General features: G+C 37.2%; 1 long non-coding RNA gene across 1 annotated transcript in view; it reads left to right on the top strand.

The window, feature by feature from the left end:
* LOC132352364 (uncharacterized) overlaps positions 1–17,433 on the top strand; it is an 88,293-nt gene that overhangs the window by 523 nt on the left and 70,337 nt on the right. The gene's annotated exons all lie outside the window — the stretch shown is intronic.

Raw genomic sequence — 17,433 nt, forward strand, 5'->3', positions numbered from 1 at the left:
TGGGAGGGCGGGGGAGAGGCTGCTTTTGTTTTTGCCCTTCAGTTTCAAGTTCGCGTCGGCCCCCACCCACACGGAAGAGCGCGACCCTTTCTTCTCAAGCCCTGTCACTGCCCTAGGAGAGAACTAAAATTCCTCCTTCCTTTTCTCTAGCAGAGGCTCTTCTCTCTTCCTGCGATCTCTTGAAGTGTTATTGTCAGCCTGTCTCTGGATTTTATTACTGTCGAAGGACCCGATACCTATAGGGGGCATGAAAATCATCAGAGAGCTGCCATGCAAATTTAGAATATTTATTTATGAGGCAGAGCCATAAAGTAAACTCCTCCTATCCATACTTGAACTAAATTTTTAAGGGGTAGAAAGAATAATAGTGCCTGACAGTTTTGGCCAGAGATTGTATAAAACAGAAGTCAGAAATCCAGGCTGCGCCATGTACACTGGAAATTACTCTGCTGTCCTCCAGTCAGCTAAGTCCCTGTTGGATCTGTGAAATTTCAGAGCCAGGAGGAGCCACTCATTGCAATTGCAGCAATTCACGGTAGAGTCCAGGTGGTTCATTCTTGGCTTCACAGCTGGTTAATGGCATCGGTGGGACAAGCATCTTGGGTTTTTTGTGTTCTATGCAATGCTTTCTGGGAAAGTCGAAGTAGAAAATCAATTTCTATTTTAAAAAGGTGAACTTTAAGTTTGAAATGTGGTCTAAAGAATATGATTAAGGACTAATGCTAAAGGAATGAGAAATATGGTTTAGGGTTATGAGTGCTAATTCCAGCGCTAATTCCAGTGCTGGCTATTTTGATCTCAGTACTCATCCTTCTTGTCTTGGTAAAAACAAGGTCAACATTCAGTCGCTTCAAAGCTGAGCCGAGTAACAATATAGAGTGTTATGTGAATGAGGAATTACACGGATGCATTTGGAGTATGAATATTCTGCCCTGTTTTGAACCTGCCCTTCTTCCCATCGTACCTAGAGCCCTACAGAAGGGGCCCTCACTGAGATCTCACTCTCCTCTTTTCTCTTAGCACTTTAAGACTGTTAAATACAACTGAGCACTTGATCCCAGTGAGGTTTTTTTGGCTCAATGTTGATTTCATGTGTATTCACTTCTTTTTCAGGACAGGGACAGAATGATAGGTTCTTTCTGGACCATCACAATGTACCTGCCACAAGTGGAGCTCAAGAAATAATTTTTATAGATGTGATAATTACATTTAGGTTTCTCAATTGAATTATATTTTGGTAACTCTAGTCATAAGTCTCAGGGTCAAAGCCAAATAATTTTAAGGTAAACATACACATTCCTCATCTGGAATTTAAAATACAGTACTGGCTACCTATTACAGGACCTACTAGGCACCTCATCCACAGGATCTCATTTACTCTCTCACAGTAGTCTTTAGGTTATGAATTGTTTTTCATGACTTTATAGATAGTGAAATGGAGCTTTAGAAGTGCATGTAAGGTCACATAGCTGATTAGTTGTGAGACTATGATTTGGAGCTAGGATTTGAATCCGAGCCTATCTGGTTACATAGACTGTGCTTTCTATTAATTACATAGAGTCTAAACAGATTTTTTTTTTCCTAATTTGAGAAGGCAGTATTTTAGACATCAGAATATTTAATTAAAGTTTAACCTTAAATTGAGTGAAAATGTAAAAGTAACCATGTGAAAGATTTATTATTTGATCCTCATGAATGACCTTAATCAAGTCACAAGAAATGTCTCAATTTCCCCTCTTGTAAAGTGGAGGGAAAGGATTAGATGATCTTTAAAGCTGTCTCACTCTAATACATCAGTTTAACAGATAAGCTAACTGATCCTGTAAAAGTGGCCTGAAAAGCAAAGAAGCAAGGCGAGATCATATGCCAGACCTTAGTTTTCTTCTTTGTACTTTCTCTACTCATGCTTTGAGTACTACTACTACAGATACAAGAGGTTTTTTTCACCTGATGACTTAAAAGCCCTTATTAATAAACTTTATTTGTAAATTCGCCAGTAGTTAAAGTGCTGTGTAAACGGCATTTGTAAATAGGAGTAAAAAGTTGGATCAAGTTTTAATAACCCTTTCCTGAAAACTTTTGGGTTTGAACTAATTTTGCTGTTAGCACTGATGAAGGATATTTTTTTAACTTCGTAAATGTGGAAACTTTTACAAAGTTGCTTTTACGAGGACACTTTTTGAAGTGTCCTAGGAAGTATATCAAAATCCTAGATTGGCTAAGATCACCCGTCAAAGACAGAAAGCATGGTGAAGAACAATGTCCCACAATCCTTTGAAATGCTTTAACTAGAAGGTCTTGAGGGCATGCACATTCAACAATGCACTTCAGAATTCCTCAGAGACGTTTGCCATGGGGAGCTTGCCCAAAGCAAACCTTTTCCCTGGTAAGAGAACAAAGAAAAGCCCTTTTAGTCATAAAAAAACCCTAATACTTTCACGTGATCCCCTTGATATGAATGTACCTTACGAAATCTACCTGGCAGTCTCTAAATCATGAATGCTGGGGAACACGGTGTGTAAAAAACAGAAAGCGTTGGTTCAATTGCTTCTCCACACATGATGATCAAATAGTGGTTGAAGGAAAAGCAGATAGAGGATTTAAAGTGACTGTACAAATCAATAGCAAACAGCCTGAGACTTTCTATTTTGGGATTTTTTTCATATATTAAGTGACTGTAGCTATTTGGGCCTTCTGGCTAAGGATGCTTTTTTAAGTCTTTTAAAGTTAAGGTATAATTCATATATAGCTAAATGGACAGGTCTTAAATGCACAGTTTGCACTTTTGGAAGAGTTTTGACAAATGAATGCCTCCCTATGACCCATACTTAACAGGGATTTTTGAAAATGCATTTATCCTTCTAAAGTAGCAACATTTGAATATTTCGGATTTGGATGCTATTCTATTAAAATTTTTATTTAGATATTATTTCTGCTCTATTAACTTATTTTATACATATTATCAGTTTCTGTAACTGAAACATGATTCATAAATCAGAGGTGTGCTTGTAATTGAAAGAATCTAAGATTTGAAACTTTATTGATGATTGCTTAATAATGCCCCTAAAGTAATAAAAATTTGATAGGCTTATAGTAACTAGAAATAAGACATAATTAGTTCTTTTCTGCTTATAGAAAATATGAGAAATAGCAAGGCAACACTTCCTTTTTTTTTCTGTTTGAGAAAAGCAGTGTAGTTCAGCTACCTTAGGCTACAGTCTACTTTAATTAAAGGATTTAATTAAAGGATTTGCTCTCTTGCTTGTGGCTTAAGTAATTTTTATATTCCTTTCTTTGATGTATTTTTTTTCAACACCAGTGTCAGTAAAAGAAAAAATGAGTATAACCTGGTCTACAAAATCCTTAAAACTGTTCACAAGAACTATTTAGCACAACTTAAAAATGTATTAGAAATTCCTTTTAAGCCAGCAGTCCAACCTGGCTCACTTAGTTTGCCAGTGCACACTTGACATTTATGGAAATTATTCTTAGGCCATTCAGTCATGGACAAAACACTCCCATTCTCTGATATTAGAATAATCCCATCATGTGTCAGGAACTCCTTTGGGGGCTGTTATTTCAATGATATAAAATTTATGATGAATTTATGGATCTTTTCCTCTATTCTCTTTAATTTTCACCTTTCCTTATTTCCATTCTTTTAATATCCTAATGGTGTGTCCAAAAGGATGTGAAATAGTCAAAGGAAGTTAGAAAGAAAGGAGAGAGAGAAACTTGGGGATTTAACAATACCCTGTTGAATAAAGGAGAATTGCTATTTTCTTAAAGAAAGGAAAAGTTCTTTGCAGTACAGAATAGAGTGTGCTAGGAGATGAGAAAAAATTTCCACAGCAGGCTTTTTTAAAAAATTGTATTTCATCAATGAGATACTTTTATTTCACTTCTGCTAATAATTAAGGTCTGGATTTTAATGAAAATCTTTTCAATCAAATTCTGTTGACATCTTTAAAAAGTTTCCTATCCGTTGAGATCTAGTAGTAGAAGAATTGAACTGCCTGAACTAAAATGTAAAGGGAAACAGTGAATTTCCTGAAAGTTCACTTACCTTACAAAAGATGAATAATTTTATCTCCAGTCCAAACTAAAACAAATAGCTCAGAATTATGGCATCTTTGTTAAGGTGAGGGATCATCAGGGGCTTTCAAAGTGGTGCCCGATTTCATAAGGCTGTTTTTGGTCATCTCCCTTAGAGACGAATGTGCAGAGAGTTGCCTCTTCTCTTTCAGGCCTTCGAGGAAGAACAGTTATTTCTACCTGAGGAAACAGGGATTCTGAAATGGTTTTATGAGCTGTGGATTATTGAAATCGCTCACATGCTTTCATAGGAAATGCACAAAAGACGTATCCCTTCAGGGGCTGCTGGTCCAGATGCAAGGCTGGCATTCGAGGGGCCACTGCAGAGGCAGTGGATACCAAGTAATAGGCAGGGAGGCAGGCAGGATAGAGCAATAAGGAATCCAAAGAGTGGTTCATCCTTTGAAAATCTACATAGTTTATTTTTTTATTGTGATAAAAAACACATAACATAAAATTTACCATCTTAATCATTTGTAAGTGTACAGTTCACTGGTGTTAGGCCTTGTTACAGATCTCCAGTTTTCATCTTGCAAAATTGAGACTCTGTACCTTTTCCCTCTCCTCCCAGGCCCTGGTAGCCACCATTCTAATGTTTCTATGAATTTGACTACTTTAGATGCCATACAGTAATTGCTTTTTTGTGACTGACTCATTTCACTTAGCATAATGTCCTCAAGGTTCATCCATGTTGTAGCAGGTGACAAGATTTCCTCTCCTTTTTAGGCTGAATAATAATAATAATAATGTTCCATTGTATACATATAGGCAGGGAGGCATATATATATACCACATTTTGCATATCCCTTCTTCTGTCCATGGACATTGGGTTGCTTCTACCTCTTGGCTATTGTGAATAACGTTGCAATGAATATGTGCTGTGGACTGAATGTGTGCCTCCAAAATTCATATGTAGAAACCTAATCCTCAGTGTGATGGCAAGTAGGAAAACACAGGCTGGGACTGATGAGCAGAAAGCCTTGGGCCAAAACTGGCGAGCAGGAACCATATGCTGGGGTTTTAGCAAAACTTTCCTGAGGGTGGGAGCCCCGGGTGTTCTGCACACACGCTGCTGGGTACACAACTTGAAGCTGAGTTTCAGTCCATGTGAAAGCTTCCACCTTTACCCTTGTGAGGCAATACCTGTGGGCTTCCCTGGTGGCGCAGTGGTTAAGAATCCGCCTGCCAATGCAGGGGACACGGGTTCGAGCCCTGGTCTGGGAAGATCCCACATGCCACGAAGCAACTAAGCCTGTGCGCCACAACAACTGAGCCTGCGCTCTAGAGCCCGTGAGCCACAACTACTTGCTCCTGATCTTAGAGGAAATGCTTTCAGTTTTTGACCATTGAGAATGATGCTTGCTATGGGTTTGTTGTATATGGCGTTTATTATGTTGAGGTAAGTCCCCTATATGCTCACTTTCTGGAGAGTTTTTATCATAAATGGGTGTGGAATTTTGTCAAAAGCTTTTTCTGCGTCTATTGAGACGATCATATGGTTTTTATTCGTTAATTTGTTAATGTGGTGTATCACATTGATTGATTTGCGTATATTGAAGAATCCTTGCATCCCTGGTGTAAATCTCACTTGATCATGGTGTATGATCCTTTTAATGTGCTGTTGGATTCTGTTTGCTAGTATTTTGTTGAGGATTTTTGCATGTATATTCATCAGTGATATTGGTGTGTAATTTTCTTTTTTTGTAGTATCTTTGTCTGGTTTTGGTAACAGGGTGATGGTGGCCTCATAGAATGAGTTTGGGAGTGTTCCCTCCTCTGCAATTTTTTGGAAGAGTTTGAGAAGAATGGGTGTTAGCTCTTCTCTAAATGTTTCATAGAATTCACCTGTGAAGCCATCTGGTCCTGGACTTTTGTTTGCTGGAAGATTTTTAATCACAGTTTCAATGTCATTACTTGTGATTGGTCTGTTCATATATTCTATTTCTTCTTGGTTCAGTCTTGGAAGGTTGTACTTTTCTAAGAATTTGTCCATTTCTTCCAGGTTGTCCATTTTATTGGCACAGAGTTGCTTGTAGTAGTCTCTTATGATGCTTTGTATTTCTGTGGTGTCTGTTGTAGCTTCTCCTTTTTCGTTTCTAATTTTATTGATTTGTCCTCTCCCTCTTTTTCTTGATGAGTCTGGCTAAAGGTTTACCAATTTTATCTTCTCAAAGAACCAGCTTTTAGTTTTATTGATCTTTGCTATTATTTTGTTTCTATTTCATTTATTTATGCTCTGATCTTTATGATTTCTTTCCTTCTACTGACTCTGGGTTTTGATTGTTCTTTCTCTAGTTCCTTTAGATGTAAGGTTAGATTGTTTATTTGAGATTTTTCTTGTTTCTTGAGGTAGGCTTGTATTGCTATAAACTTCCCTCTTAGAACTGCTTTTGATGCATCCCATAGGGTTTGGATCATCGTGTGTTCGTTGTAATTTGTCTCTAGGTATTTTTTGATTTCCTCTTTGATTTCTTCAGTGATCTCTTGGTTATTTAGTAACGTATTGTTTAGCCTCCATGTGTTTGTGTTTTTAACGTTTTTTCCCCTGTAATTGATTTCTAATTTCATAGCGCTGTGGTTGGAAAAGATGCTTGATAAGATTTCAATTTTCTTAAATTTACCAAGGCTTGATTTGCGACGCAAGATGCGACCAATCCTGGAGAATGTTTCGTGTGCACTTGAGAAGAAAGTGTAGTCTGCTGTTTGTGGATGGAATGTCCTATAAATATCAGTTAAATCTATCTGGTCTATTGTGTCATTTAAAGCTTGTGTTTCCTTATTAACTTCCTGTCTGGATGATCTGTCCATTGGTGTAAGTGAGGTGTTAAAGTCCCCCACTATTCTTGTGTTACTGTCGATTTCCTCTTTTATAGCTGTTAGCAGTTGCCTTATGTATTGAGGTGCTCCTATGTTGGGTGCATGTACATTTATAATTGTTATATCTTCTTCCTGGATTGATCCCTTGATCATTATGTAGTGTCCTTCCTTGTCTCTTGTAACATTCTTTATTTTAAAGTCTATTTTATCTGATATGAGTATTGCTACTCTAGCTTTCTTTTGATTTCCATTTGCATGGAATCTCTTTTTCCATCCCCTCACTTTCAGTCTGTATGTGTCCCTAGGTCTGAAGTGGGTCTCTTGTAGACAGCATATATATGGGTCTTGTTTTTGTATCCATTCAGCGAGCCTGTGTCTTTTGGTTGGAGCATTTAATCCATTCACGTTTAAGGTAATTATTGATATGTATGTTCCTATTACCATTTTCTTAATTGTTATGCGTTTGTTTTTGTAGGTCCTTTTCTTCTCTTGTGTTTCCCACTTAGAGAAATTCCGTTCGCATTTGTTGTAGAGCTGGTTTGGTGGTGCTGAATTCTCTTAGCTTTTGCTTGTCTGTAAAGCTTTTGATTTCTCCATCGAATCTGAATGAGATCCTTGCCCAGTAGAGTAATCTTGGCTGTAGGTTCTTCCCTTTCATCACTTTAAATATTTTGTGCCATTCCCTTCTGGTTTGTAGAGTTTCTGCTGAGAAATCAGCTGTTAACCTTATGGGAGTTTCCTTATATGTTATTTCTCATTTTTCCCCTGTTGTTTTAATAATTTTTCTTTATCTTTAATTTGTGTCAATTTGATTACTATGTGTCTTGATGTGTTTCTCCTTGGTTTTATCCTTCCTGGGACTCTCTGCGCTTCCTGGACTTGGGTGGCTATTTCTTTTCCCATGTTAGGGAAGTTTTCGACTATAGTCTCTTCAAATATTTTCTTGGGTCCTTTCTCTCTCTCTTCTCCTTCTGGGACCCCTATAATGCAAATGTTGGTGCATTTAATGTTGTCCCAGAGGTCCCTTAGACTGTCTTCATTTCTTTTCATTCTTTTTTCTGTATTCTGTTCCACAGCAGTTAATTCCACCACTCTGTCTTCCAGCTCACTTATCTGTTCTTCTGCCCCAGTTATTCTGCTATTGATTCCTTCTAGTGTATTTTTCAGTTCAGTTATTGTACTGTTCATCTCTGTTTGTTCTTTAATTCTTCTAGGTCTCTGTTAAACATTTCTTGCATCTTCTCAATCTTTGCCTCCATTCTTTTTCCGAGGTCCTGGATCATCTTCACTATCATTATTCTGAGTTCTTTTTCTGGAAGGTTGCCTATCTCCACTTGATTTAATTGTTTTTCTGGGGTTTTACCTTGTTCCTTCATCTGGTACATAGCCCACTGCCTTTTCATTTTTTCCGTCTTTCTGTGAATGTGGTTTTCATTCCACAGGCTGCAGGATTGTAGTTCTTGCTTCTGCTGTCTGCCCTTTGGTGGATGAGGTTATCTAAGAGGCTTTTGCAAGTTTCCTGATGGGAGGGACTGGTAGTGGGTAGAGTGTGGTGTTGCTCTGGTGGGCAGAGCTCAGTAAAACTTCAGTCCGCCTGTCTGCTGATGGGTGTGGCTTTGTTCCCTCCCTGTTGGTTGTTTGGCCTGAGGCGACTCAGCACTGGAGGCTACAGTCTCTTTGGTGGGGCTAATGGTGGACTCCGGGAGCGCTCATGCCAAGGTGTACTTCCCAGAACTTCTGCTGCCAGTGTCCTTGTCCCTGCAGTGAGCCAGAGCCACCCCCCGCCTCTGCAGGAGACCCTCCAACACTAGCAGGTAGGTCTGCTTCAGTCTCCTATGGGGTCACTGCTCCTTACCCCTGGGTCCTGATGAACACACCAGTTTGTGTGTGCCTTCCAAGAGTGGAGTCTCTGTTTCCCCCAGTCCTGTTGAAGTCCTGCAATCAAATCCCGCTGGCCTTCAAAGTCTGATTCTCTGGGAATTCCTCCTCCCGTTGCCAGACCCCCAGGTTAAGAAGACTGACATGGGGCTCAGAACCTTCACTCCAGTGGGTGGACTTCTGTGGTATAAGTGTTCTCCAGTTTGTGAGTCACCCACCCAGTGGTTATGGGATTTGATTTTATTGTGATTGCACCCCGCCTACCATCTCATAGGGGTTTCTCCTTTGTCTTTGGATGTGGCATATCTTTTTTGGTGAGTTCTAGTGTCTTTCTGTCAATGATTGTTCAGCAGTTAGTTGTGATTCCTGTGCTCTCGCAGGAGGGAGCGAGCACACGTCCCTCTACTCCGCCATCTTGAACCAATCCTCCATTATGGTTTATCACAAGATATTGAATATAGTTCCCTGTGCTATACAGTAGGACCTTGTTATTTATCCATCCTATATGTAATAGTTTGCATCTTCTAATCCCAAACTCCCAGTCCTTCCCTCCCCCACACCCTCTCCCCCTTGGCAACCACAAGTCTGTTCTCTAAATCTTTAAGTCTGTTTTTGTTTTGTAGATATGTTCATTTGTGTCGTATTTTAGATTCCACATATAAATGATATCATACGGTATTCGTCTTTCTCTTTCTGACTTACTTCACTTAGTGTGATCATCTCTAGGTCCATCCATGTTGCTGCTAATGGCATTATTTCATTCATAAGAAATGTTGTTCTTAATTGCATAGTTCTCTATTCTTGGTGGTAGAAGTCAGAGATTCAATGATCACTTTGGGAGCACTGAGCCCTCAGGTCCTTGATCTGGGAGCTTGAGTAAGTTCAGAGATTTTCAAGTTGAGGTAGGTTGAGGGTATTGAACTGTATTGTTGGACTCAGAACTTGTTCTGGATTCGTGTAGAAACTGGGCAGCCCTGAAATTGCACAAGAAGGGTATTAACAGACCCATCTGGGGGGATGTGAGGATTGGGGAAGTCTGTGTCTAGAAACTAGGTCAAGAGTTAACAAGGGTGGGAGTGCTCAAGACAAATTTAAGACAAATTTCCCCTTTTTGACCATTTGGTAAGAGACTAGCTGTGGAATTTAGGTGAAATAGACAATCAGGAACTTCATAGAAATGTTCTCATGATATTTTTCCAATTCCAAGGTAGTTGAAAAAGTAGGTAAATGATTATTATCACTGCGGTGCTTTGGATAAAATTTATCCTGAGTAAGAGCTATAACATCTTTAGACTTTCACAATTTCTTTTCTTCTAACTTTATCCATCTATCCATCCATTCATCCCTCTATCCATCCATCCATGCATCTAGATATTCACAATGAATAATCCATACCTTGTGAGGGAGTCAAGTATTTGTAGAAAAAGGTTATTGTTACTCAGGTATATTCAATCTTTTATATGCAAGCAAGAAGACAACAGTTAAATTAATCTTTTGTCTTATAAAATTTGGGAGGTAAATAAAATACCACTTTTATTATATATATATATATGTGTGTGTGGATTTAATATTATATATGACTATAATATATCATCATATTTTCAAAGCTGTAATGTTAACCACTGTCTTATGTCAAGAACAAAACGTCCTGATCTTTACCACCAAGAAATATTCTGAGGAAATATTTCATCCCTTTTGTTTACCACAGGGTGGTATTGTTACCAAATATTTTATATATTTTTTTCATGACAGTGTTTTCTGGTGTAAAATTAGCTAAAGTACATGATATTTTAAGGAGCTTTGTTTCCAAAAGGAATGTCTTTTCCTGAAAAGGTTTACCACTGAAGGCATCAACAATGTGTTTGGCTTAAAACTAGCTCTAAAAACACGTATTTAAGTTATTCAATCTGAAATATACAAATGCAAATGGATTTGCCTGAAAAACAAAAATGGCCCCTTCCCTTGGAATTCCAGACATAATACAGCTTCTTGGAAGTCTAGAGAAGATCAAGTCTGAGAACAATGCGATCCTCACCTTTACTCTAGGGATAAGCTGAATTTGCTCGAGGGATAAGAAGCAAAGGCAAAATGTCATTGTCTTGGTAACATTTTCACCAAATTATTTAAGAAGAACTAAAATATTTCTAATGCTTAATTTAACAATATTCATCTTCCAATCCCCAACTGTTAAATTAATTTCTGTAAGTATCAAATTTACTTCAAGCCCAGGCCATTAGCAGAAGATACAAAGCAATAATGACTGAAGCATTTTCAGTTGTATTCAAACATGTATCAGGTTGAAATTTTAGGTGCAGACACTGATGAAGGTCAAAAGGTGAGTGACTCATTTCCTGTACTTGTCACTATGCTGCTTGTTACAACAGATTTCTGGAAGTGACTGACAATGGAAATAATCATGCAAAGGGATTGTTTGTTTTGCATGAGCAAATGAAATGTGGGCCTAGTACCATGAATTGTTTTGATTATTAGAAATCCTCAGAGCATATGAGTGAGACGACCAAAATATACAGGACTCGATCTCCCTAAACAGTCACTAATATGATGTAGGGGAAAAGGGTAAGATAAATATCTAAGATCTGGTTATGGTAGGTGTACCTTTCATCTATACATATGTGTGAATATTCTTTGATACTTAGTGATGTTACATTGGCTTCAGCTTGGTCTAATAACACAGCTCCTGTTCTCTTTAGGTGGGCTTTATTTTTTAAAAAGTACATTAGAAGACTTCCCCTTCTTTGGTTTATTTGCTATTATTTTTTGGCTGAGATTGATCTATCTATCTTAGAACCATGAGGTATCAACTCTCTTAATTCTTATATGGGCTAGATGTTTCTTAATGACCTGAAGACATATTTGTACATGGCAGGCAAATTTTCCAATACCTTCTTGATAACAATCTTCTTTTTAAACCTCTGGATTAGAAAAAGGAGAGACTCATGTCCCCTTACAAGGGAGGTAGCCTGGAAAAGATAAAAGAGCATGGACCTTGGCAACTCTGAATCCTGGTTATTTACCTAGCTGAAAAGCCTTACATGAATCATTTTACCTCGATGTATCTCCTGGGTAAAAGGGAGAATAAGAATAGTGACTCCACTGTAAAATTTAAATTCTACAGTTTGTAAAGCATTTAGAATAGTGCTTGGGATAAACTGACCATCTAGAAATATCAGAGATCATTTTTATTATTAATACATTTTCTGGTTGCTTGAAGGTAAGTATTAAGGTGGGGACACTGCATGATGGAGTCTCTCTGGCGAGGTTTGCTTCTAACAGAATTGACGCATGTATGATTGCTTGACAGCTGAGTTTATGCAATCCCTGGTTGTTGTGCTGAATTGCTTTCTTTTGATGGTCAACTATATGATGACCAGAAGTGAGCAAGTCTGACCATCTCAGTGATAGTTTAACTGGTCTTCAGAGACATGGCCATTGTCTTTATGACCAATTCAATGATAACCACTTGAAAACCGGCCAAGAAAACTGAAAACTGTGAAAATTAGTTATATAGATGCTGATTTTGCATCACTTACAGAGTTAGAGCTACATAGATTCAGTTGCCTTGTTTATTCCAGTAAGTTCTTAATATGTACTTTCATATAAGAAGTGTGCTCCAGTAAGCTACTTTTGGAGAGGAGTGTATAAATAACTGGTTCATTGGGCTGTCAGTTCTAATTTTTACTTCAGAATACTTTAACATTTTATATTTAATATTATTAAACATCTGTAACATGGCACCACAAGTTAGCATAAATGATTTCTACTTTCCTTGGCTGTTTGTTCTCTGGAAGACAATAGCATTGTGATGGAGAAATGGTTTCGGGTAGAAATTTCCATGTTGGTGGACATGTACTATCTATCAGTGCAGATCTGAGACCAAAATCATGTCAGAAATTTTGATAGTTTGTAACATACTAACTTTTCATAAGTATATGCAGAACGCTATATAGAAAAATCCAGCATTTATTGATACATCTGTTATGTGCCAAAATAGAACTTTTAGCAGTTCTGAGATGTTCTCAGAAATAATGAGATTTGGCTAAACGCATGCAGTGCTTAAAGTGTAGTCTTTGAGGAGTTTAACATGCACAGCTGGGTCTTGTTATTGGTGCCAGTGGAATTTGGAGCACTATCTATTTTATGACATTTCTACACCTATTTTTACCTTATAAGGTAAAGACCCAAACTCTAAATGTGTATTATACATAGGCCTATATTTAGCAGCAAAATACTGATTTTTGCAAGCCAAAGATAAACAGAAATTCAGTCTCCAGATGCTATTTTTGAAAAGCAGCATCTAAATAGTTGCTGCCCAATGTCTTGATGTTGTTGTTGACTAAGATAATTCCAGCCTGTTTTCCTAAAGCCATTATGTAAAGCCAGATTTCTATTTTTTAATACAACATCTAAAATACTTACATGGATAATTGACAATAAAATCAAATGAAACTTCAAGTATTGTAAGGCCATTGACGAAGTGGCTCCGTTTTATTAGAGTTTATGTTTAAAGTCATGCCCCCAAATCTTCCTTTCCTTATATTGGTGAGGAATTTTTCAAATTTTATATAAGAAGTTATATTAAACAACAACAACTTTTAATCAAGCTGCTTATAAATGATACTCTTGGAGAAGCTTCCTGACCCATAGAGGTTTCTTTCTCTGTCTTAATTATGCAGCGTTGTACCTGCAATGAGACCAATGTTTGTACCATATGACAGCCTTGCTGGCCAAAGCCGATTGGTGGGGAGGTACCAGACCCAAGCTCTCCTACTGTCCTATCAATGTCCTTCTCATAGTTTTTTTGTTTTTGTTTTATAGTATGTCAGGGAAACATTTTTTCACAGCAGATGTTAGTGGTGTCTCTCAAATGGCAGGGGTCAGTGCGCAGTTAGGAGAATTTCACAGCTACCCAAAAAGGGTGGGGAAGAGCTCTACTGACTTTGAATCCCTCCATTTAGTTTTTTTTGAGGTCTAGCCATAACCTTCCCTTTTCTTAGGGTTAAAATAGTGGAACATGAAAAAATTCCTCTTTTTGCCAAATTATGTTCAGTAGAGCATCTTTCAGGAAGCATAGTAGTCAAAAATAGTTATGACTGATACAAAAGTAAATTCTATTCTATGACTTGCCCCCTCTTATTCTGACAGATTGTACACTTTTCTGTTTGACAGTTGTCTATCTCACTCCACTAGAATATAAGCCTACAAAGACAAGAACTTTTTCTTTCTTATTCATTACCATGTTCACTGTGCCTAAACAGTGACAGACACATGGTAGGTTTTCAGTGAATATTGGTAAGTGAATACATTACCAAAATTTAAAGATGGTTAGCCATTAGCATATCTCTTTCCTGGTGGCAGAGAGGAGGTGCTTATCTCTGTCAAATATTAGGGGACTGAAGAATGAATTTGTGTGTGTGAACTGATAGTAGGAGGATTGGAAACAGAAATTAGTTTTTCAATGAATGATGGCTGACTCAGATGACCTGGCTAACCTACCTCCTTCATGTCTTTGTTAATACGAAATTTTTTAATGAGGAAGACTTTCCAAAGCTGCAATAGATTAGGCCTCTTAAGGGCTTTCTTATCACAACAATTATTACACTATATTGAGATTGTTGTTTGCTTGTCTGCCTCAATGTATCCAACAATTTTCTCTACTTCTAATACTGCCACCATCATAATCACCATCACCACACCCTTATCACCACCACCATCACCAACACCACCAAGTCATCACCACCACCATCACTACCATCACCAAAGATTGTAGGTCCTTTGAGATCAGGGGCCATGTACATACATACAAACAGGGTAGGTTTTGAACAAATATGCTTAGGTGTGTATCAGAGGTTGGAAACATAGAAATATATGGCTAATGTCTCTAAAACTTAACTTTCCCTTCATGGAATGCTAGAATTTTTCTCTTTTGGAAAAAATATTACTTGAATTTTCTGATTTTCTATTTCAAATGTATGTGAATGCTATTGTGATTAATGTAATGCAAAAATTTATTGAAGTAAACTGCAGTGGAGAAAAAATTAGAAGCAACTTACATGCAACCATTAAAAAATTGGTTACAACATAATTTTATTACATCCATAGTAGGAAATACTGTTTAGTCATTGATGATTGAATAAAGTATCAATAGATCTATATGGAAAGATGTTCACAATAGATTGCTGTATGGAAGAGTCTGCTTCAGAACAGAATGTATAGCTCCTGAATATTTTTATGAATTATATGCACACATGTGCATGCACACATGCACATACATGCATATATGTAAAAACATAAAGAAAAATTTAAAACTATAGACAACAAATCATTTATAATATTTATATTGGGGGTGTGAAGTATGTAGAAAGCTTATGAAGGACTCTTATATTTTGGTTTTAGAAGTATGTGTTGTATAGAATATATTTTAATTAGTACGCAGTTAGTTACTGTGGCAGCCAGTCTCTAAGATGGTCCACCATGATCTCTGCTTCCTGGTGTTAAATCTGTGTGCAGTCCTTTCCTACATTGTACCAGGGTTGATGTGTTGATCTGTGTTATCAACAGAATGTGACAGAAGTCATAGTATGTGACTTCCAAGTTTAGGTTATAAAAGACCCTGCATCTTCTCTCTTCTCTCTCTTCTATGTCTCTTTCGCTCTCTCTGTGTTCACACACACACACACACACACACACACATACATATTCTTGTCTCAATCCTCACTTGATCTGAGGAAAGCCAGTTGTCATGTTACAAGCATTCATGTAGAGATGCTCTTCCTATAGAAAAACTGAAGGCTCTGGCCAGTAGCTAATGAGAAGCTGAAGTCTATTAACAGCCATGAGCCAGAGCTTGGGAGTGGATCTCATAAACTTAGTCGAGCTTCAGATGACTAACTTCCCAGTCAACAGCTTGACTACAGGCTGATGAAATCTCTGGGCCATAACTGTCTAGCTGTACCACTCCTAGATTCTTGGTCTCAGAGACTATTTGCTATAATAAATGTTTGATATTTTAAGCTATTAAACTTTGGGGTAATTTGTTACATAGAAATAGATAACTAATACAGTTAGTAAGTACTTATTGAATGAATACCTGAATTAACTTTGATTTCAAAAAATATATAATTGTATTCAAAGAATGAGAGACCACTTTTAAAAACCATTGAATCCATGGCAGTTCTATGTCATTATGTGTGGTCTCAATCCACAGATATGAGAAGCAAAATTGCTGTCATATGGAGGAAGTGTTTAAGACATATATTAACATTGTAAGTATTAATATCATATTTGAAAGGGTTAGAAACACTGTTGTAGACTATTGTTTATAAAATTGAAGTGATTCTGATTTAGATTCAAAGAAAAGCAACCCCTTTTTGTAAAGTGAGTTATTTTTTACATAGCCATATATAAATATTTACAACATATATACTCATTTGTGTATCTGTATGTGTGTGTAACATAGACATACACATAACTGACATGCTAATAGAAATTAGATTGTTTACAATCAAATGTAAACTGAAGTCCAAATTATAGTAAACAGTGAAAATACATTATATATTAATGTTTTTCTCATTAAGGAGGTATGTGGTTACATTCAGAAAAATCCACCTATTTACAGCTAAGTGTTTATTGGATACATAGAAAACCAAGGTACTTTGGGTAAACATCTTCAGCTGGCTTACAGGACCACGTTAACTGGCCAGTGATGCTGATGTGGGTGAAGGGGAAGAGACATTTAGTAAACAATAGCAATATATCTATTACCAGAAAAGAATTTGCTTTACAAGGATTTAGGGAAACTTCTGTCATGAGACACTGACTTTGCTCTTTAGAAACGAATGCTCAGGTTACTTTGTTATTTGGGAAAATATTTTCTTAAGATGTTTTTATTTTTTGCTTTGATGCTGGGTTGCCCTGATTGGGGGCAGGGGCCAGCAGGCAGTGCAGTGGCGATGGTGCTTGGTTACTAGTTTTTAAAATACATCTAATATCTGAGGGAGGAATGGTTTGCTACACTTTTTATTCATACCTTTTCCTCCATATAATAATTCTTTTCCTTGATGCTTAAATTCCTAATAAAATTCTTGTTGAATTGAATACAATTCATGCATTCATTTCACTCATCCATTCATTTATATATATTAAAAAAAACCCCACAACATTCTGAATGTCTCTTCAGACTGTAAATATTTATGCAAGTGTTCTTCATTGAATACTACTTCTTTGAATACTACTTCCTATTTCCTTTCACATCTTTTTCTCTCTACCTGTTCTAGGTTAGAGTATATGCCATGTCATTTGGAGTAATCATTTCTTATCTGGGAAAACCTAGCTTGCAAGTTATCTCTTACTGTTGGCTATGGAATTTGGGTACATGTTGAGTTAAATGAGAATTTCTTGCAGGCCTGAATTCTGTGTATCCTCTGATTACTCACTAAAATAATGTGATGAAAAATGTCAGTTCATCTCCAGGGTAATCAGTTTACGTGATGCCAAATATCTTTGTGTTTGACAACTTCTTTGTTAGGTCCTATATTTGAAAATTTTCCTTTGGATTTTTTGATTTTGAAGGTTCTATCTGTACCTTTCCTTTTCACTTGTGGTGGAAAACTTTGTCTAATCACA

Source organism: Balaenoptera ricei, chromosome 18, assembly GCF_028023285.1.
Source record: "Balaenoptera ricei isolate mBalRic1 chromosome 18, mBalRic1.hap2, whole genome shotgun sequence".
Taxonomy (NCBI): Eukaryota; Metazoa; Chordata; class Mammalia; order Artiodactyla; family Balaenopteridae; genus Balaenoptera; species Balaenoptera ricei.